Raw genomic sequence first — 24,377 nt, forward strand, 5'->3', positions numbered from 1 at the left:
CGAACTTCTCTTGATTAGATTAAATTGAAAATGAAAATAGCCTTTTTTCGAAATCGGACGTGACTCCTAGTATTGTTGTAATAATCGGATATTGTTCCACTCGCAATCACACACACCATACATACAAATAAGTATTTCCCTCATTTTTCGCTTTTAGCTAACTGTTAGAGAATTGTACAATTTATCGTGACAATTACTTCAAATTACATAGTTCAACAAACTTTCTTCCTGCAACAGTGTAACCATGGTTATTTTCAAAAAAAATTTTCTCAATCTGAATCCGGCGTCAGAATTTTTAAATTGGTTATGATTTTCGAGATATTTGTACTTGAAAGTATAGAAGTACGCCAATACTTTTTTAAATGCCTTCGGAATGTTCAATCTGAATCCGGTGTCAGAATTTTTATATTAGTTATGCATTTAAGTTTTTTTTACATGAAAGTGCTGATAGTTTTATTTTTTTGAAGGCTCTTTTTGCTCTTTGAGATATTGTTCATCAAAGTGTATCACGTTTGCAAATTTATTGGCCAACTAAATTTTTTTTTTCACCAATTTGAAGTCTACTTTTAGCACCTTAGGCACTTAGTAACTCCATTTAGGCGGGATCAGCAAACTGTGCATATTCAAAATAAATAAATTATTAAACTAATAAAATAAAACATTTAGGATAAAATATATGAAGAGATAACAAGAAAACATCGGAAAAAAATTAGATAGTTTGTGAGTGAAATGATTGCGCTTTAAAATGGTTTATTTAGATTTTTAATGAAAATTATTTACAGTTTTATTCGAGCTCTAGGCCACACATCAAAATTTCAAAAACCGTTTTTGATTTTGCATATACAATATTTATTGTTGCCGATATTTCGACCTCCACGAACAACAAATGAAACTCAGTTTTGCTTGTAGCTATTTTTGATGAGTTGTCTGTAGGATTGTGCACAGTGGTCCGTATCACTCTTAAAATTGATACGTATATCCGTAGGAGTATTTATAATGTGCAACATTTCAGAATGAAGCGCTTATTATAATGGTTTTTTTTTTCTAATATCGCTATATTTTCTAAATCTGGATAGTGTCCCGTGGTCCTACAATGTTGTGTTAAAGCTGTTTTGTTGTCATTAGGTTGGTCGCAATTTTTTGGTAATATAGTAGTGGATATAGTAATGGTAGAATTACTATCAAAGTTTGAAGAAGAATATAAACACAAGCCGTGTCTGCTAACCAAGTACGTTGACGATTTGTTTGCTATTGCTAAAACAGATGCCATAGAAGACATGCTGGCAACCTTAAATTCGTACAATAAATTCATAAAATTTACACTTTGGGTTGAGAGCGATGAACGATTGCCGTTCCTAGATGTATTGGTAATAAATAAAAATAACCACCCAACCTTCGAGTGGTATAAAAAACCGACTGCGTCTGGAAGGTTAATAAATTTTTATTCCAAGCACGGTGAAGCAATTATTATAAACATTGCCAGAAATTTATCAAATATATCACGGGAAAAATATAGAAATCATTAAGCGAAAACTTGGGTTAATGACATTCCAACCCATCTTATGAACAGATACATACAAAATCACTTCGCTAAAACAGAAAATAATAAAAACGAGGCAAATACAATATATAAGACAGTCACCTTTGCACCAGGCTTGTCAAGCATAATGAAGCATTATTAATGTGTATGACAAAGAAAAAGTTAGAATAGCATTTAGATATGACAATACTCTGCAAAAATATATATAGCAACACAAAAAGTACAATCGAAAAATACGAGATATCCGACGTAGTTTATAAAATCAAATACAATGGCGACGTGTCCCAAGTATGCAATAAGGTATATGTGGGGACAACTAAATGAAAATTAAAGACAAGTATTTCCGCTCACAAATCGAATTTAAAAAATCGCGACCACCCTAATGACAACAAAACGGCTTTAACACAACATTGTAGGACCACGGGACATTATCCAGATTTAGAAAATATAGCGATATTAGAAAAAGAAAACCATTATAATAAGCGCTTCATTCTGAAATGTTGCACATTATAAATACTCCTACGGATATACTTATCAATTTTAAGAGTGATACGGACCACTGTGCACAATCCTACAGACAACTCATCAAAAATAGCTACAAGCAATGCTGAGTTTCATTTGTTGTTTGTGTTCTCTCCTACGACTTTTGTATGTTCTCTCGCCATACAACAACAACTAACCTGTTGGTGATAAATATGTTTTGAGCGTCGCTTACAGTTTATTAGTTCATATATAGTTGTTATTGTTAAATTTTGTTTACCATTACGGTTCTTTAATTGTTTACATCTGGTCTTAGGTGCTTTTTATATTGTTTTACTTTATGTTTAAAATTAGTCGGTAAGCAACAATTATATGTGTAAGTTGTTAATTTTTATGTACATTTAATGTTTTTAGTGTAATATTTATCTTAATTTCCAGACCTGAAGATGACTTCAAATTGAGGTCGAAATATCGACAACAATAAATATTGTATATGCAAAATCAAAATCGGTTTTTGAAATTTTGATGATAACTACAAAGAAACAATTATTTACAGTGGAAAAATTTCGTATTTAAGGCAACCGAAAAGCGTGATTTTCATACCTTTATGTAAGAATATCTCAAAAACAAAAACTAAAGTGTAAATTGGACGCGATATGGTGATTTGGCGTGCCGAAGACCTTTAATAAAGTATTAGCTCATGTCTGGTTTTAGAGTTTTTTTTTTTTAATTTTGTCTGCTTATGTGGTCTTATTATATTTTTTTTAATTTTTTGCAATCAAAGATTAAGGGGTCACAAAGGACCTATGTTCAATGTTCCACAAATCTGAATGATTTACAACTTTGGTGTTCTAGAAAATATTTCCTCCTATACAAATTAATATTTTATACTAACACTTCAATTCTCCACTACACTATAGTTTGCTGTAATTTCTATTTTTACCTCTGAAGTGTAAAAGTGCCGAGTAAGTCTTTAACAACATGTTGCATCAGCAACATTAGCAACATGTTGTAGCAACTACCTGATGCCTTCAGAAAAAATGTTAAAAAGTTGTGGAAGGAGAAATAATGGTGTTTCCAAGTCTTAGAATGAAATGTTACCTATTTTACATATTTCTTAGAAACGAAAGTTCAAGCACTTCAGGATTCTGCATACATAACCAAAGCACACCTTGTGATCAGTTTAAGCTTTAAAAGCAAATTAGAAGTAAATTAGACGAGCTGGAGCATAAGTTTGTTCAGAAAAATGTATCTCTACGATGCCACTTTTCCGAAAAATACCAGCATTACTTTGTTTAAAAATAGCTGTTGCAGAGTGTTATTAAAAAATCCCAAGAGTCCATTGGCATTTTTTGTTGCACATAGCTACTATTATGGTTATTTTTATACTCAGCGTGCTTTGCACACAGAGTATATTAACTTTGGTAGCATAACGATTGAACGTAACGGCATAAACGAGTCGAGTTAAATATACCTCGTGCTCCAATGAAACATGAACCAGATACGGAAAGAGATTTAATATGCAAATGCAACAACAATGTGAACCATATGGTTCAATATATCAAAACGCTCAGGACGAAAAAAGGAATTGATGTCATTCCGTTCGTCTGTCTAAGCGCACAATAATTTGTGTTATCTTATTGAAATTTGCTATATGAGCTCCTAGGCACTCATCTTCCGTCGCTATTTAAAATGAACGAATGATAACCACTCCCAGGTATTACATATATAACATTTTGGAAAACACAAAAAACTTGATTATTTAGTAAATAATACACCTATAATGGGCGTGGCAGCGCCCACTTGTGATAAAATCAACTTTACAAATATTATTAATCATAAATCAAAAACCGTTAAACCTATGATTAAGGACCGCGCCCACTTTTATATAAAAGATTTTTTAAAGGATCGTGGACGAATAAAATAAGCTATATCTTTGCAAAAAAGAGCTTTATATCAATTGTGTTTTATTTCCCAATTGGAATTATAACGAAAAAAAGAAAGAATGAAAATTTTTGAAAATGGGTGTAGCACCGTAGCAAAATTTTTGAAAATGGGTGTGTCACTGTTTAACATCTTAATATATAAAAAACACGTGTCACAGGTTTGAGGCCAATGGACTCCTAAACTACTGAACCGATTTTGAATTTGTTTTGCACCACGTGTGAAGTTTGATCTAACTTGAAATATAGGATAGGCTATATCTCAGTTTATAGTCGCAATATTATTTTGTTGCAATTTTTTTTATTTGTTTATACGTAATATTAAAATGTTACGTATACGCAGTGGTGAACCTCTTTTCAATCGGTATGGATATGTTTGTGCACGTGCTTATTTGACTTTACATACATAAGTATAATATATATATATATATAGCACATCACCAGGGCCGGCGAGAGGGGGGCCGGCGAGAGGGGGCCTGGGGTTTCTGAGGGGGCCCGCGATTTGAGGTACTAAGACATTTCTTTAATTCAGGAGAGTCTTTAGTTGTTCCATGTGGAATTTTTAAGTCGAATTTCAAAAGCAACGAAAATCTGCATTTCGTTTTAATATTATAGTGAAGTGTGAAAAATAAAAATCTATGTATATAAAAAGAAAGGCTAAAATCGAGATATAGGCCAAAACGTGGGCCAGTGAATGCCTAGACAGTGTTTATACAATATGGATATCAAATGAAAGCTGTTGATGAGTGCTTTGGTACAGAGTAATATATTATCCAGAGACGGACTGGGACTGGGATTAGGACTAGGACTGGGACTGAGACTCGGAGTGGGGCTGGGACCGGGACTGGAATAAAATACATACCACCCTCTGGGACAGGCAAGAAGGTATGCAGAAGAATGATAAGGAATTGAGAGAAGAGAAAAGAGAGAAGGAGATTGAGAAAGAGATAGAATGAGAGGAAGATGGAGATAGATGAAGCGGACAAGACGGAGGGAAGAGTGAATAAAAGGATTAGGAAAAAGTGAAGAGGGAGGAGGGTAGAGTCAGACGGAAAAAGCTTATTAAAATGTATGCAGATAGGCCAAATTTAGGGCAGGACAACGTCTGCTGGGTCTTCTAGTATCCTATAAAATTGGGTACACATATTTTCCTTATAGCTGGAAATATTTCTAGTAAAAATGGACGTGATCGTTTAATGGCGTGGTCATTATAAAAAGGATGTTTAAAAGGATCGTAGACTAGAATAATAAGCAATATCTTAGCGAAAAATAGTTTTGTATCAATGATATTTCAACTTACCACGTTTTATTGTAAGAGGAGGTTGAACTGACCGGTCCGTGAGGACCTCACATAAACTGAATGAGTCCGTGGTGTTTATTGTAAGGCGAAATTGGGAAACATTTTTTTGTGGGCGGTGCCACGCCCCTTTCCGATCAAGCATTACACAACAGAACCTAAAAAATAAATCCCTCGTAACAAATTTCGAAAAAGTAATTTATCTGAAATGCACTGTACAATTGAAACTCACGCTGAGTATATAATGTTCGGTTACGTCCGAACTTATACACCCTTAGTTGTTATTTATGTATTTTTCAAATTGTTGTGTTGCATTTTTGTTAGATGCACTACAAACTGGCTCTTATTTATTTTCCAATATTAAAATATTCAAGTCAAAATCAAGAGTGAATACTAGCAACTACAGCGGAAAAGTTTAAACATTTATTTGCTGTGATTTATAAAAAAAAAATGCTTGGATTTAAAAAAAAATATATCACTACTAAATTTACATTTGCACCCTTGTTTCAGCTGGTCAGTAATTTGATAGAATTTTTACGCGAGCTTACTTTGATTACAAATTGGCATGGACTGTTTTGACTTTGTTTATTGACATTGTGTAGACATGGGGATTAGTTCGAGTTTGAATTTGTGTAAATTTTTATTTTTATTAAATAAATTTGAAAAATATTTGTATAACTGCTAAAATGATAAATTTGACAAATGGCTTTGAAATTTCACATAAAAAGTTTGTTAATAAAACAACAAATGCGAGGATTTAGATTAGAGCAAATAAGTTCCACTAAGTTCCATTGAAATGGATTCATTTAAATTGAATTAAACTCACAGTTACTCCACAATCGAATAAGGATGATACGATATTTTTTTACGTAGATTGATGTGAATTGGAATGATTTTCCGATATCCTTTTCAAGTTTGATTTGGGAGCAAATCGGTGGTAGCCAGGCGTCTGTGCAATTAAGGAACGTAACTCCGAAAATAAAAATAACAAAAGAGGCTTGCCAAAGGTGGTGTTCTATGGCCATGAGATTTTTTCCCAAAAACCCTTACCCACCAGCAGAAGCTACCTCGCTTTCCTGTCCAAATGACTGCACATCAAAAATAATTATACCAAAATTAAATTAAAACAGTTCCATGGCGGCCACCGTGGTGTGATGGTAATGTGCTCCGCCTACCACACCGTATGCCCCGGGTTCCTACTCCGGGCAAAGCAACTTCAAAATTTTAGAAATAAAGTTTTTCAATAAGAAGACAATTTTTCTAAGCGCTGTCGCCCCTCGGCAGTGTTTGTCAAGCGCTCCGGGTGTATTTCTGCCATGAAAATCTCTCAGTGAAAACTCATCTGCTCTGCAGATGCCGTTCGGAGTCGGCACAAAACATGTAGGTACCGTCCGGCCAATTTATAGGGAAAATCAAGAGGAGCACGACCCAAATTGGAAGAGAAACTCGGTCTTAGATCTCTTCGGAGGTTATCGCGCCTTACATTTATTTTTTATAGTTCCATGCAAGATCTCTTTTGCACTTCATCAGACTTGGAACGGTCGCCAATAAAGTCTTCGTTAACGTGGTTTACGAGGTGAGACTAATCAAAGACACATCGATTGGAGTTACTCGTTCATGGGTTTTCGCTTCTAACAATTGGTATACACCGCTCCATATACCAGGCAATTAACGAAACATATTCGAATGTATTATGTTTAGATCCGCTACACTTAAAGAAGCAATGTCCGCCCAGCTTTTATTAGCTGGCTGTATAAGAGCAGAGCATAAGCGGTAAGCTACAAATTCCCTACAGTCCTATAACCGGTTCAGTTGAATCCATGCGATACCGTTGGTTGGTTGTTTGGTTGTTACGCTGCCTGAATGCTAAAGACCTGAGTCTAAAAAGCGCACGTGGTGCCATGTTGATACACTTTCTTGAAGTTCCGACAGCATGTAATTGCTCATAGTTTTAAGCGTAGTGTGTGCTACAGTTGAAAATTCGCAATAATAAGGCGCGATTCTTTCTTTGCTGCACTCCACATTACAGCTCCTCCAAATGCTGTTAAGAGGGATCCTAATTCTCTCAGCATGTAGGCCATGCGGTCAGTTTCCGGTGATTGTGACAGTGATCCTAAATACTTTTTTTCCTAACATGACTAACAGGTCCTCTGTTCTCCTACCATCGTAAGTTGGTCAAAATTTCTTTGTTATCCTGCAGGTGTCCGAGGAGTACTGTGCATGGACGTTGCATCTCGACCGCCTCCGCGTTGAACAGTACCGCTGTCTTTGCAAAGCAATATTAGAGTTATATTTTCAAAGTTAACTGCGGCTTGAAGCGACCTCTTGCAGTTGAAGGAAGTAATGGGGGAGTTCAGCGCCATTAGACTACTTGGCCATCTGAGTAAATGCCTTCTAACGGATACTAGGGGAGTTGGGAACATGAAATGAAAGCGCCACCTTAACTTTTGCTCAACGACCAAACTGAAAAATCCTAAAAGGAACCATGACCTATATTATAAAATATTTCCGTGACTTTTGCAAAAGCTAGAAGTTTTTGTAGAACGGAGCTACTGCATGCCACGGGCACAAAACGTTCTTGATCGTTTCATGCTTAAAGCCACACCTTCTTACTTCAAATCAAGTGACACCAGAAGACAGTGTCCAGTCAGAATACTAATAATTAACCTACAGTCAACACTTTTCAATGATAAGAGTAAATTTGTTATTCTAAGGCTGTAAGACCTGCACATGATACTTTACAGCCCTGTGCCTGGTTCCTTGCCTATACTGCTTAGTCAATCATACGCAACTCTCGCCTTCCTTCAATCTCTCCCAATCTGATTGGGACATCTACAGTACAGGCTTCGAGGGATGCTCCCTTTTTAGCTAACTCATTCGCCATTCCATCACCATTGATTGATACTTAAACACAAACAGTCTCATTATTTAGATTGATTACCTCATTTTAGTCAAGGCAAGTAAAGCTATAATAAGCTTTTTGACTCAAGAAAAAAAGCTTAGATTCTAAGTGTTTGCTTTTTGCTATCGTTGCTTACACAGCTGATTCTTTTTGCTTAGTTCACTTTTAGTTTTATCAAACCCATTTTTCTGTATGTAATATGTTTCTATTTAAGTATATACACTAACGTACAAGAAACTAATATAAAAGGATAAAATACAGACTACCGCCTTACTTCTAACAACCCATTTTTATACCTTTCATGAAAATGAAATGGTATATTAATTTCGTCACGAAACCGAAAATTGTAAGTCCTTAAAGGAAAATAGATAGACCCACCATTAAGTATACCGAAATAATCAGGTTGAAGAGCTGAGTTGATTTAGCCATGTCCGTCTGTCCGTCTGTCCGTCTGTCTGTTTGTATGCAAACTAGGCCCTCAATTTTTGAGATATCTTGATAAAATTTGGTGAGCGGGTGTATTTGGGTGTCCGATTAGACATTTGTCGGAACCGACCGGATCGGACCACTATAGCATATATCCTCCATACAACCGATTTTTCAGAAAAAGAGGATTTTTGTAATATCTTACCCAATTTAACAGATTGAAGCTATAAACTTCACCATATACTTTCGTATATTGCTTGTATTGTTGCCTGAAAAAATTGATGAGATCGGTCGTATATATAGTATATATCCCATACAACCGATTGTTCAGATAAGGAACTTTTCGTAATTAATGCCCTATTTTAAGAGCTAGAGGCTTCAAATTTCAACGAAAGCTTACGTATATAGCATATATTGTTGTCTGAAAAAATCATAAAGATCGGTGGTATATATAGTTTATATATGATGGTATATATAGTATATATATATAGTATATATATATATATATTTTTGCAAATTTTAGCCCCATTTTAACGGCTAGAAGCTTCAAATTTCACAGAATACTTACGTATATAGCATTTATTGTTTTCTGAAAAAATCATAGAGATCGGTTGTATATATAGTATATATCTCATACAACCGATTGTTCAGATAAGAAACTTTTCGCAATTTCTACCCCATTTTAACAGCTATAAGCTTCAAATTTCACCGATTGCTTACGTATATAGCATATATTGTTGTCTAAAAAAATCATAGAGATCGGTTGTATATGTAGTATATATCTCATACAACCGATTGTTCAGATAAGAAACTTTTCGCAATTTCTACCCCAGTTTAACAGCTATAAGCTTCAAATTTCACCGATTGCTTACGTATATAGCATACATTGTTGTCTGAAAAAATCATAGAGATCGGTTGTATATATAGTATATATCTCATACAACCGATTGTTCAGATAAGAAACTTTTCGCAATTTCTACCCCATTTTAACAGCTATAAGCTTCAAATTTTACCGATTGCTTACGTATATAGTATGTATTGTTGTGTCAAAAAATCATAGAGATCGGTGATATATATAATATATATATGATGGTATATATAGTATATATATATATAGTATATATATTTTTTTTTGCGATTTCTGCCTCATTTTAACAGCTATAAGCTTCAAATTTCACCAAATGCTTACGTGTATAGCATATATTGATGTCTGAAAAAATCATTGAGATCGGTGGTATACATAGTATATATCTCATACAACCGATTGTTCAGATAAGAAACTTTGCGCAATTTCTGCCCCGTTTTAACAGCTAGAAGCTTCAAATTTCACAAAATGCTTACGTATATAGCATATATTGTTGTCTGAAAAAATCATAGAGATCGGTGGTATATATATTATATACTTCATATAAACTGTCATTTTTGCCCCTTTTTTACGGCTAGAAGCTTCAAAATTCATCAAATTTCATCAAATAGTTACGTTAACGTCATGTATTTTTGAAAGACGTGATTCGTAGTCATAGTTTTTACATACAGACCACAAAAAACGTGAAGCTTTGCATCCCCACACAGATTAACTACCTATTTTTTATTTTATATTTATCTTAAAAATCGTTTAGATATGTTCAAATTTCACCAAATGCTTACGTGTATAGCATATATTGTTGTCTGAGAAAATCACAGACACCGGTGGTATATATAGTATATATCTCATACAACCGGTTGTTCAGATAAGAAACTTTGCGCAATTTCTTCCCCAATTTAACAGCTAGAAGCTTCAAATTTCACCAAATGCTTACGTGTAGTCCCTCAATTTTTGAGATATCTTGATAAAATTTGGTGAGCGGGTGTATTTGGGTGTCCGATTAGACATTTGTCGGTACCGACCACTATAGCATATATCCTCCATACAACCGATTTTTCAGAAAAAGAGGATTTTTGTAATATCTTACCCAATTTAACAGATTGAAGCTTCAAACTTCAACATATACTTTCGTATATTGCACATATTGTTGCCTGAAAAAATTTATGAGATCGGTCGTATATATAGTATATTCCCCCACAACAGATTGTTCAGATAAGGAACTTTTCGTAATTACTGCCCTATTTTAAGAGCTAGAGGCTTCAAATTTCAACGAATTCTTACGTATATAGCATATATTGGTGTCTGAAAAAATCATAAAGATCGGTTGTATATATAGTATATATCTCATACAACCGATTGTTTAGATAAGAAACTTTTCGCAATTTCTACCCCATTTTAACAGTTATAAGCTTCAAATTTCACCGATTGCTTACGTATATAGTATGTATTGTTGTGTCAAAAAATCATAGAGATCGGTTTTATATATAATATATATATGATGGTATATATAGTATATATATATATTTTTTACGATGTCGGCCCCATTTTAACAGCTAGAAGCTTCAAATTTCACCAACTGCTTACGTGTATAGCATATATTGATGTCTGAAAAAATCATTGAGATCGGTGGTATACATAGTATATATCTCATACAACCGATTGTTCAGATAAGAAACTTTGCGCAATTTCTGCCCCGTTTTAACAGCTAGAAGCTTCAAGTTTCACAAAATGCTTACGTATATAGCATATATTGTTGTCTGAAAAAATCATAGAGATCGGTGGTATATATATTATATACTTCATATAGTCAAAATTCATCAAATTTCATCAAATAGTTACGTTTACGTCATATATTTTTGAAATACGTGATTCGTAGTCATAGTTTTTACATGCAGACCACAAAATACGTGAAGCTTTGCATCCTCACAGATTACCTACCTATTTTTTATTTTATATTTATCTTAAAAATCGTTAAGGTATGTAGATCTGTTCACTATATATTTCTTATCTTATACATCCGATTATTCGGAGATTACGAACGGGATAAGATTATTGTTCAGCCCCATTCATGAAAGGTATGAAGTCTTCGGCAAAGCCGAAGACAGTCCCGTTCTTACTTGTTCTTTTTGTATACAACAAACATATTCTTAACCCCCTTTACTAAAATGCCTGAAAGCGCTATATGGTACACTCAGTCTTATAAATTATAGTAAAAGCTAGAATGTTTTGAGTTTGCGACACAAAATCAAAATGAAGCAGTCATTTGTAATAGGTGTTGTTTAAAAAATTTAATTTCCCCTTTTCTCCCATGCAAATATCCTATAATTGATTTCTACTCATACAAGCAGCGCTTATTGAAGCAATTAAATACTTATATCATACATTCTCAAAGGCTTTTTAGAATTTCCCCTTATTTTGCGCCCAAAAGCAGACTACTTTTTATCACAGCTGTTGAATTGGCTTTGTATGCTACCAACATTTCAGTTAACAAAAGAGGTAACAGCGTAAACGTTATAATGGCGGAATATCTACGTAAATATTTTTGTCATTTTTTCAAACACGCGAACGCAAACAAAATATTTTGCCACACATAAGATACCTGCTGAACTATAATTGACTTAAATAATAACAGATTTAATAATTTGGGAAACATTTTAAACAACGTGACATCAGGACGGACAAGGCGACAGTTGTTTCCATTATACTATGAGGTGGGTTTTGTCGAAGACTGAGGTAACGCTCAGTCAATTCAGAGTCAAGTAAAGATCCCACAAACCCCTACTGAATAAAAACACTGTATTTATGGTTACGAACACACGCACACACGGCTGGAGGTGTTAGGAGGACAGCAGCTTTCCGTACCAAGATGGTGGGGAAGGAAGGAGCGCGGCGGCTAACGGTTGTCGTAGCAGAGGAAGGAACGGCAGGGCTGTTGAACGGTTGTAGGGTAGCGGACGGCCAGCGGTTGTCGTAGCACTGGTGGGATCAGCACGGCTACTGAACGGCGGAAGGGTGAGCGGACGGCCAACGGTCAGCAAACGGGAGGGTAGTGGACGGCCAATGGTCGTCGTAACAGGGGAGGGATCAGTACGGTGGTATGGAAGCAGTGGCGGCTCCAGATGGGCGGCGATGTGACAGCGGCGGTAATGGGCTATGGAGCGCGTACCAGGGCGTAGGCGGAAGGGGTTGAATACCGGTGTTTTACCTTTGCGGTGGCCGGTTGTTCCTGCAGGGGTAGTCGTCGGTCGTATAGGCAGAATCGGACATGTACGGCGGTATGGTAGCAGTGGCGGCAGCAGTGGGCTACGTAGCTCATACCAGGGCGTAGGCTGAAGGAGATGGATACCGGTAACTGGTTTTACCTTTGCGGCGGCCGGTTGTTCCTTCAGGGGTAGTCGTCGGCGGTATACGCGGGTCGAATCGAACGGGTCGGTGACCTGCAAAAGACTGCGAGGACTCAGTTAGTGCTGGCTCCACCACTGGACACCCCACCTCCATATTTTCACGCTAGATAGAAGGTGCTCAAGGAGGGCGAGACTCCACCAGCCGTGACACCGGGGATCGATCCGTGGGCGGAGGGGAAGTGCACCTTAAAATCGCAGCGGTAACCACTTGTGCGCACGCATCGTTTCACGGCCGAAGCCAGAGCTGAGGAGAGGGAGTATTGTAGTTATTTGGGCGGCAGGACAATCCTCACCTGGTGACGGGGAGAAAAGTAGCGCGAAGGCACCGCCCGTCGTCCAGGCAAAGCGAGGTGTGACATATGCCCTAGGGCATCCTCTCCGGCCAGCTTACCAAAAGTACTGGCTTCGTCGCTTCACACTGCCGCCTCCAGCATTTGCACGCTGCTTCGTAGGTGTCGGTCTGGAGACGGCGTTGCATCAGCTCGAGCACGTCGGCCGGTCCGGGTGAGCGGGGGAAGGGTGTATTCCGAAACAGTGTTACAAACGCATTCAGGAACCGCCACTAACATAAAGCATAACTTTAACACATGATTACAAACAAAGTATGTACTGTGCAAAAAGAATAAACTATGCAAGGAAGGCAATTGGGATAAAGTTTACAACAACTAAGTCATAACGTGGCTGAATGCGTTTGTAACACTTGAAGCATCGTAGGAGTGCGGGTTCAAACCACACTCCCGGGAGAAAAATCTTTGAAGAGATTTACAAGGGTACTCGAAACAGATGTCGCCTTGTCTGTCCTGATGTCACTATGTTAAAAATGTTCCCAAATTCCGTCCGTAAACACGATGACTTGAGTACAATTTGAGGCATTTTAATGAAATTTGGTATGTGAGCTCCAGGGCACTCATCTCAGATCGCTATTTAAAATGAACGAAATCGGACTATAACCACGCCCACTTTTTCGATATCGAAATTTTCGAAAAACAGAAAAAGTGCGATAATTCATTACCAAAGACGGATAAAGCGTTGTTTTGTATTTTGTTGCACCATACCATTAGTGGAGTTGAATGTTGACATAATTTACTTATATACTGTAAAGATATTGCCTTTCCTTTTAAAATTTGACTTAACAATTTTTTTTTAAAAAGTGGGCATGGTCGTTCTCCGATTTTGCTAATTTTTATTAAGCATACATATAGTAATAAGAGTAACGTTCCTGCCAAATTTCATCATGATATCTTCAACGACGAATTACAGCTTGCAAAACTTCTAAATTACCTTCTTTTAAAAGTGGGCGGTGCCACGCCCATTGTCCAAAATTTTACTAATTTTCTATTCTGCGTCATAAGTTCAACTCACCTACCAAGTTTCATTGCTTTATCCGTATTTGGTAATGAATTGTCGAATTTTTTCAATTTTTCGAAATTTCCAATATCGAAAAAGTGGGCGTGGTTATAGTCCGATTTTGTTCATTTTAAATAGCGATCTGAGATGTGTGCCCAGAAACCTACATACCAAATTTCATCAAGATACCTCAAAATTTACTCAAGTTATCGTGTTAACGGACGGACGGACATGGCTCAATCGAGTTTTTTTTTCGATATTGATGATTTTGATATATGGAAGTCTATATCTATCTCGATTCCTTTATACCTGTACAACCAACCGTTATCCAGTCAAAGTTAATATACTCTGTGGGCTCTGCTCAACTGAGTATAATAACTTAACTAATCCCAAATTTTTTCTTAGCTGGTCCTCGTTGTCCTTGTTTCTTATGCCACGATCTTGTTTTATTCCACTCCGTTTTTTTGTGCGTTTTCTCAGTTGTCTTTACCTCTATTCATAGTTTTCAATTCGTTTTCATTCGTTTTGGCTTTCTCCTTGTTCTCCTTTTTTGCGGGATCCTGTTTTTATTCCACTTCGCTATGCGTCGGTGGTGGTCGTTTTGGTGGTGGTAGTGGTCTTGCAGTATCCGAAAAAAATATTTTTACTACTTTCCTTTGTGGTATTCAAGAATTTTTAAAATTTGTCCTGCACCCTTGTTGTCACTGTCGCTGTGATCCGTCCATTTGCATTGATTATACCATTCGCCGTTGCAAAGTTGATGCCTTGAACTCCTTTGCAGAAAGTATCCTGCTTGGTATAAAAATGAAATCAGTCCTGCTAAATTAAGCAGGGCTGGCAGGATCGTTGGTAGAATGCCAATTTAGGCAGTAGGATATCGATTTAGGCAGTAGGGTGCCAATTTAGGCAGTAGGATGCCGATTTAGGCAGTATGGCAGGATCGCCAAGTAATATGGCATATCCTGTTTGGTATAAAATAATTAAACTAGGATGCCAATAATATGGCAAGATGCCAATAATAAGGCAGGATGCCAATAATAAGGCAGGATCGCCATGTAAAAGGTTAATAAAGGAGTAGTCGGTTTTGTGAGTGGCAATGAGCGAATGCTTCTTTATTCAAATATTGTCAGCTTATTTATACTAAATTATTCTAAACATATTCTTACATACATATTTACTTTAAGCATACATACTTACATACCTACATACAACTCGACACAAAATACGTACCTACACATCTGTGTTGAGCTGTGACTTCTGTGAGAATTGCAATGTCAGCAAATTTGCCGGAATGCAAATTTGGTTTAGTTGAGCGTTGTACACACACCTGTATTAAATCGTGTGAATTGGTCTGTCAGCAACAATTAGCAAATGCCCCTTTTGTGTTGATGAAAATTTAGACTCTCTTTGTTACAGGGGAGCATATTAACTGGTTTACTTATTTGGTGAGTATGTAATGTTCGGTTACACCGGAACTTAGCCTTCATTACTTGTTTAATAGATAGAGTGATTGAAGAGGAAGGATTATATGTGAAGGATAATGTGATGTCGTAATTAACTGGCGAAAGTTTTTTCGAACATGGAAAGGAGGATCCGGGTCCCACGACCCCTTCGAAAAACTACTTTTTAATAATTTTTACACATTATAATTTTACCTTTACTGACCTTCACCAATATTACAACTCAATGGGTCAAATAAGTCGAGGGCTTACAAAATGAGCAGTGACACCCTCCGTCCCCCCTCCCCCCGTTCTCGCCACATCTGATGTAAAATCTATAAATTGTTATAACTCAATATAAATGTTCTCCTAAATCAATAATTTTTGGTATCGGGCTCATAGAGATCGAGATCTAAACAATTTTGGAAAAACGATCGGTGGTGCTCTCCGTCTCCTCCCGCCATCCGCCCTCCATCAATTGGTTTTATTAGCACGCTTTTATTAGTTACCTGTATGTTTCTTTGTAACTTTTCATTCACTCCAACGCGCCTGCTTCCTTATTAACATGGTTTTATAGTTAGCTTCACCTTATTTCTAATCACGTTAGGATCATATAGAGACCCTTCCGGGATCATTTCTGGATGGTTTTCGGGATCCGTCCGGGATCCCACCGGAATCATTTCGGGACTTTTTCGGGACTACTTCGGGATCATTCTGAGACTCTTCCGGGATCATTTCTGGACTATTTCGGGATTATTTGAGGTACATACCGGCATCATTTCTGAATGGTTTTCGGGATCCATCCGGGATCCCGTCAGGGTCATTTCAGGACTATTAGGGGATCATTTGACAACCTTTCCGGCATGATTTCTGGATAGTTTTGGGGATCCGTCCGGGATCCAGAAGGGGTCGTTTCGGGACTTTTTCTGGACTATTTCGGGATCATTTGGGGTATTTTCCGGCATTATTTCTGGATGGTTTTCGGGATCCGTACGGGATCCCATCAGGGTCATCCCGGGTATATTAGGGCATCATTTGGGGACCTTTCCGGCATCATTTCTGTACAGAATTCGGGATCCGTCCGGGATGCCGTTGGGGTCATTTCGGGAATTTTCTCGACTGATAAGGGATCGCTCGAGGAACCTTTCGGCATCATTTCTGGATGGTTTTTGGGATCCGTCCCAGATCCCGTCAGGGTCATTTCGGGACTATTAGGGGGATCGTTTGAGGACCTTTTCGGCATCATTTCTGGATAGCTTTCGGGATCCGTACGGGAATCCATCGGGGTAATTTCGGGACTATTTCGGGATCATTTGGGGACCCTTTAGGGGTAATTTCATGACATTTTCTGTATTATTTCGGCATTATTTGGGGGGCCTTCCGGCATCATTTTTTGATGGTTTGCCGGATCCATCAGGGTCATTTCGGGACCATTTTGGGATCATTTGGGGACCCTTCCGAGGTCATTTCTGGATCCGTCCGTGATGCCGTAGGGGTAGTTTCGAGATTTTTTTGTTACTTTTCCGGGATAGTTTTGGGACCTTTCCGGGAGCCCATCGGGGACATTTAATTTTTTTGTTAAGTGAAAACATGGTTACGAATTGGGCGTTATGAATATGGCAAATTTTCCAGGGCCTTTAAAGAGTCGATAATTTACCAAAATAGGATTTTACTTTGGCAATAGGTGTCGCTGGATGTCGCACTGATCGAGCTTTTTAGGTAACCCTCGGAAAGGGGTGCCTGTATCCCGCTTAGAAGAACTTTTTTCCAATTGAAACAACTTTTTTCTTAGTTGTTGATGTTGCTTTGCGAGGGACACCCAGACCTTTAATGTGTTTGGTGGATCACGCTACTACCATCCCAGCATCGCTTCCAGCACAATGACAAAACCTCCATCGCCTTTGGCGACTAAGTGCGGTCGGAGCCAAAAAAAGCACGAAAGCTTTTTTCCGACACTATGTAATGCATTCTACCGTTGGAAAAGCCAGACGGCTAAAAGACGTGCACACAAGCATAAGCACAGCGCCTCCTCAATTACCATCACCGCCAAAGAGGTTAAAGATGCCATTGTTCATGCTAAACCATCTAAGACAGTAGAACGAGACAGCATAGCCATGCCGATGTTTAGAAACTAGGCAAAGAGACATTTAATTATCTAGCACATGTCTTCAACCTGTCCCTTTCCACCTGCGCTATCCCCGAAAAATGGAATATGGCCAGAGTGTTTCCGCTATTAAAGCCTGAGAAACCAACTAACATAGGAGATTCTTATTGCCCGATATCTCTCTTATCGCCAGTACCCAAGACACTTGATGCCATTCTGCTTTTCTATTTCGCTGCAAGTGAACTAGATTAGAGAACTAGGTTAGAGTTCGGTTAGAGAACTATTTGGGAAACATTTGAAATGCGATGCTGTCAGAGTTATCGATTATTTGTAGGACATGATCACTCTCGCTCAGTGCTATACAAAGGTTTGCAAAATAGTCAAAAGTTTTGCCGAAATATTGGTAGTTGCAAAACCAGTTTCTCTTTTGTAATAATCAAAATTTGTAAGTGAAAATTTACAACAAAAAAATGTTAAAGAGTGAAAGTGAGCAAAATGTTAGCACACTATTTGACTAGCATTAGGAGGAAAACGTGTCCTCATCTATATTTCAAATCAATGCCGAGCTAAATACTGAAGTAATAGGTGACAGCGAAAATTTCGTTTTGGTTAGGTCATGACGCAACAAACCAGCCATGTGAAGTCAATATTACAATAAAAAGAAAATAATAAAGTTATAAGCATTTCATTTATATAAATCAAAATAAGCGAAAACTGTGTCGTTATATAAAGACATATTCTGGTTCAACTTTGATTTTAAAATTTTGACATAGAAATTGTAAAAATATTTATGAGAAATAAAAGTATAAGAGTGGAGCGCACATTACTTGTATTGGAAAAATGTATAGTCAATTAAGTGCGCTCCAAATTCTTATCTATTATTTCGAACCGTGCACATCCTAATGTCATTTTTTTCGGTTTGTTGCATTGGTAAATTGGTATCTAATTATTTCGAACGGTGCGCTATCTAGAGCAATTTTTTCTACTTTTGGTGCACTGTCTCGGTGTCTTAATCTATATGTGAAGTTTCACGTTTGTAGCTCAATTAGAAGTTACTTGAAAATCGATTGCAAGATTTGTATTGAAAATGCGGCCTAATATAAAAGAAATAAAAATAAAAAGAGCGAGAGAGAGTTTTGTTCGCCTGAAAGTAGGCAATTTAAATTCTTGCGCTTGCTAATCACGCTTTCACAATAAATAAAATGCGCATAAGTATATCGCTGTTGGTGGCATGGTGACCCCATATAGTGACATTTTGCTACTGCAAATGCCATAGCAATAACAATTGTTGCCACCAATACTCGCTTGCCATTGTTGATATTGTTATTGTCGCTGCTGATGCTACACAATCGTTGACAGGGCTTCTAATGATATAAATTCCAAGCCAAATGTGTGCGCTTTCTTAAAGTTTTGTTGTATGGTGTAGCGTGTGAGGCTTTCTGCTTTCACTTTTATTTTGTTTAGTGTCACATTGAATAGAGACTGCATTGCTCGTGACAGCATGAAATGCAATATGTTGCAATTTACAGCTTCAAAGAAGTTAAATATTTGAAAAAAAAAATTAATAAATATTCCTCGGTAATGAGACTGTGATGGGAAATAAACTAGCATTAAGCTCCAATCATCAGCTGTGACACACAATTGCAAACGTGGTGGAAAATTGTGTCGAGAATTTACTCGACAGAATTTATAAATAAGAACTCAGAAATAACACTACTCAACAAATTTTGATCAACTTTAGTCTCCAAGAATAAAATAGGCCTTTTCTAAAGTAAAATTTTCTCCTGATTGCGAATATGACTTCCATTTTCCTGTGGCAGATGTTTCGTTTTAAACTGTTGAATTATACATTATACTAATTCCCATAAACATTTCTTGCCTTCACCTCCTTTCAGTATCTTCAGTAGTTTGGCTACTATGCCAAAAAACGTTGACAGAATTTTGAGAAAAAAAAAAAGAAATTGTTTACAAAATTTCAGATTTAACCACTTTAAAATCGGAAAAATTCTATGACCGAAAAAAAGTTAGCTCTCCTATGTTGTAGGTAATTTAACTAAGAAAATTTTAAGCATACCAGTAAAACAATCGGATGCCGTTGAGACTATAGCCCCGTTTACTTGCAAGCGTCTATCCTAAAATTTTAGTATTGCTTTGATAAAATTGGCGAGACATTTCATTTGGTCACTCTACCTAAGGGTATAAAAAAAAAAAAAAAAAAATTAATTTAAAAAGACATCAAATATTTAATTGTCACTACTGTTTGTTGTAAATTTTGTTTTGCAAATTGTAGTGCAAATTTATACATATCTACTATATCGGTAGATGTGTTTACGAACTGGCTTGCTGCAAAAGAGATTTTAAATATGAAAATAATCCGGATGATTTTTGCTTTATTTGCGAACATTATATTTTCGAAAACTCAGCTCGGAAAATAACTAATTCTGTCAAAGATGCATAATTTCATTATCTCGGTTTCCGTGTAAAAATCTCGATAAATCTTGGACACCTCATTTTATTTGTGCCTCCTGTAGATTAACTTTAATGGGATGGGTATCGGGTAAAGGTCATAACATGTAGTTTGCTGTTCCAATGATGTGGACTGAACCCTTTAACCACGACCAGTGCTATTTTTGCGTGATAGACCTTAAAGGTAAAACGGGAATAAAAGAGGAAATTAATAAGTTATCCAAATGTGGCATCAGCTAAAAAACCAAAACTACATGACCATACCTTACCCATACCTAGGCCGCCTATAAGTTTTGAAGCCTCAAGCGAAAGTGACTCCGAAGCAGATAATTCAGACAGTGAACAAGAAGGAGAGGTCCCACATCGAGTCTCACAAGCCGAACTTAATGACTTGGCCAGAGATTTGAAATTATCGAAATTTGATAGCTAAGTTCTAGGATCTCGTTTGCAGCAATGGGGCAGCCTGGGCCCTTCGACAAGTACTTCCAACGAAATGGACACAAGACTTTCTCTTTTTTTTTTACTAAAAGTGAAAATATTTGCTACTGCAATGATGTTCAAGGTTTATTTGAAGCACTAAAATTAGAAAATAAAGTGGATGATTGGCGCTTGTTTATAGACAGTTCAAAACATAGTTTAAAAGCAGCATTACTCCATAAAGGAAATTCGTTACCGTCAATTCCAGTTGTACATTCTGCAGCAGCGGCTTGGGACAGTTTTAAGCAAGTCGTTAGTGGATTTCTTAGCAACAACAAAGATTCCAACTATGGAGAGATGGCCAAAGCCTCGTTGAAAAACTACAGTGCTACGAAATGCAACATGTCCCTCAAAATGAATTTTTTGCATTCACATTTGGATAATTTTGCCACAAACCTAGGTGTTGAAAGTGATGAACAGGGTGAAAGGTTTCACCAAAATGTCATGATTTTTGAAAAGCGTTACCAAGGTTTTTGGAATGAAGGAATGATGTGAGATTATTGCTGGACAATAATACGGGAGACAAACCCAGAAAATTATAAACGGGTAGCTAAAAGTACCCACGTCCCTCACTATTGACCACCACGGTAAAATCGCTCAATTTGACTTTTTTTGATGTGGATATGTATGTATTTAATGTTGTTGTCGTTGTTGTTTTTTACTGAATTGCTGATTTATACTCATGTTACTCAATTGAATGCAGTTTAACGTGCAAACATATGTCTATAATACAACGTTATAAAAAAATAAAAACGTAATTTGAATAAAAATTGTCTCTATAAAAAATTGCAGGATAGACGCTTGCAAGTTAACGGGGCTATAGTCTCAACGGCACGTCCGATTGTTGTACCGGTATGCTTAAAATTTTCGCATTAAAATTACCTACAACATATGAGGGCGAACTTTTTTTCGTCCATAGAATTTTTCCGATTTTAAAGTGGTTAAATCTGAAATTTTGCAAAAAATTTCTTTTTTTCTCAAAATTTTTAACGTTTTTGGCATAGTGGCCAAACTACTGAAGATACTGAAAGGAGGCGAAGGCAAGAAATGTTTATGGGAATTAGTGTAATGTACAATTCAACAGTTTCATATTTCCATATTTTCGCTGATAACTCGGAAACTAGATCTGCCACAGGAAAATGGAAGTCATATTCGGAATCAGGAGAAAATTTTAATTTAGGAAATGCCTATTTTATTTTTGGAGATTTTTTTTGTCGAGTAGTGTAATCAAATTGAAGCATTGTGTGCCCAGCTTTATAAGACCGTTACTATATGGTAGACGTAACTCTCAATATTGCATAATTTTAGGCACACCTAGTTTTAAATGGAAACTTATTGCAATTGATTAAAAGTCCCAGCTATTCTTAGAATTAGATTATAGGAAATGAACCCATATATCTACTAACGGCTTCTTACTAAAATCAAGTCCGGTTCCTGATGATGGAGGCAGCTACCGCAACAACATAAAGGTTTTTTTCAATTAAGGATGCCAGGTTGTACAAACAGAGCGCACATAAACTGAATTGAAAATAAAATAAAAAATAAATGTAAGGTGCTACAACCTCCCAAGAGATTTTAGGAACAGCTTCTCTTCCAATTTGCGCCATGCTCCTTTTAAATTTTCCTACAAATTGACTGAGATTTTCATAGCAGAAATACACCCGGAGCGCTTGCCAAACACTGCCGAGGGGCGACCCGCTTAGAAAAATTTTCTTCTAATTGAAAAACCTTATTTCTAAAATTTTGATGCTGGTTTGCCCGGTGTGTGAACCCAGGGTATACGGTATGGTAGGTGGACACGCTACCATCACACCACGGTGGTCGCCGTTGGCATAGTTAGTCAATGCCCTATTAGGACATAAAAACTCATTGCACTGTAGATCCATTTCTAGGTTATTAAGGTTGTTTTGGGTTTTCATGTGATAAACTTGGTTTATGTAGGAAAACTACTTAATTTCTTGGCGCAATTCACTACTCTAGGGACATATCACAGTCCCTAGCAGTGAATTATTCGAACACCAAGCTTCTTAGTTCTACCATACAAAATATTTGATAAACAGTGCAATGGCTTCACGAAATTTCATTCCTTGGGAGCCATAATAAATCATCGAGTGATCTCTTAAAAGCAAAATCTCAAATTCGTAAGTTAAGAGCAGCAAATAACGATAAGAACATCTTCCCACAATAGCCATACTTCCTACTCAAATTGAGGATTATTACATAACTATTACATAATTTAGGCTTATTACTGATTATTACATAATTTAATTTCGCTTCCTCTATGCATTCTTATTTAATCACTCAAATATTTATGTAGCATTATTTGGCTTAATGCACGCATTTCGAATACGCCCTCAAAGTCCGGGCTAAGGGCCCAAAACACCCTTTTCTTAAGCGGAGACGTATACAGGTATATAACTTTCTCTCTGTTTATTCTTCGATAAATTTTTAGTCATCAAATGTTAATTTTATAGAAGAAATAGAACCATAGTACAAAATAAATCAAAATTTAAAGAGGCCATAATAAATCAATTGAAATTTGGATAAGATATTACCATTTAACCATTTCTAGTCGACAGATGTATATATATTTTCTTCAAGCAGATAAGGTTCACAAGAAAACTGGAAGTTAGTTTGTACTTTTTCTTATATGTCTTCATATGGAATTATTAAATACACCAATAAAACCGACATTAATATTTAAAACTTATATCTTGTTGAAATCATAACTGATTTTAGATTTTCCCTGTATAATCCTTTGTGTATATAAATTAGAAAAGAGATACAACAATTTAAATGTTCATCATATTTTGTAAGATTTCTCTAACATCTCCAAGAATGAATTAACAGTTTATACATTGCTGAAAGCGCAAAATGCCCTCTTTCTGACAACATATAAGTTTTGTTCGTTTGCAAAAAAACTTGACAAATATTAAACACCAATAAGATATGTTACGCGAACTTTCCGGAAAAATTTTATTAAACAGACTTATTTATCATCTGAAAGCTTTTTGAATTTCAAGTCGACGTTTACTTCCTAGGAAAATATTGGGAATAAGGCCACGATCAATTTATAAAACCTACATTTTCCAAAGTTGTTTTAATGTTAAATAAAAGACTAGACAAAATTTTATCAAAAGCAAAAGGATATTATAATTTTTTTAGTAAAACATCCGAAATTTCAAAACCAATGAAGCTTTTCTTCTAAATTATTGTTACGAATATTAGCAACACTAAGGGGTACTGCCATCTCTAAGCCGATGCTAAACAGTGACTTGCATGCACATCCATAAATCAATCATTATGTATCTACACAAACGAATCAATAAATTATGTCTACACATATGTACGTACACGCAGGGAGAAACAGTGCACAAACACATGCATATATCTTATCTGAGATGCTCCCAAAAGTATGCAATTGTAATTGTGGAAGTGTCGCTAACAAATACACGCATATGAGAAGCTATATAAGTACATCTGTAGTTATAATTATATGGCGGTAGCTAAGTAAATTCTGGAAGCGCCTAGAAGATGCCACGAGGAAATCACAGAGTATAAAAGCACCAGCGGTAGAGGCACCACGAGCAGTTTCGATTAAGACATGGCAAAGTTGAGTGAATTGAGGATCCAGCAACTGAAAAAGGAGTTGGAGAACCGTGGATTGAATACAACCGGCAATAAGAT

At 36.6% G+C, this 24,377-nt stretch overlaps 1 long non-coding RNA gene across 3 annotated transcripts in view; it reads right to left on the reverse strand.

Annotated features, from left to right (window-relative positions):
* Positions 1-24,377, reverse strand: part of LOC137239361 (uncharacterized) — a 72,054-nt gene that overhangs the window by 33,436 nt on the left and 14,241 nt on the right. For 2 of the 3 annotated variants that reach the window (XR_010949339.1, XR_010949340.1), the window contains one exon: positions 5,264-5,418. The exons of the other annotated variant lie outside the window; for it this stretch is intronic. This is a non-coding gene — a long non-coding RNA (uncharacterized lncRNA). The remainder of the gene's footprint in view (positions 1-5,263; positions 5,419-24,377) is intronic. 3 annotated transcript variants of the gene reach the window in all.

Source organism: Eurosta solidaginis, chromosome 2 (assembly GCF_040869045.1).
Source record: "Eurosta solidaginis isolate ZX-2024a chromosome 2, ASM4086904v1, whole genome shotgun sequence".
Classification (NCBI taxonomy): Eukaryota; Metazoa; Arthropoda; class Insecta; order Diptera; family Tephritidae; genus Eurosta; species Eurosta solidaginis.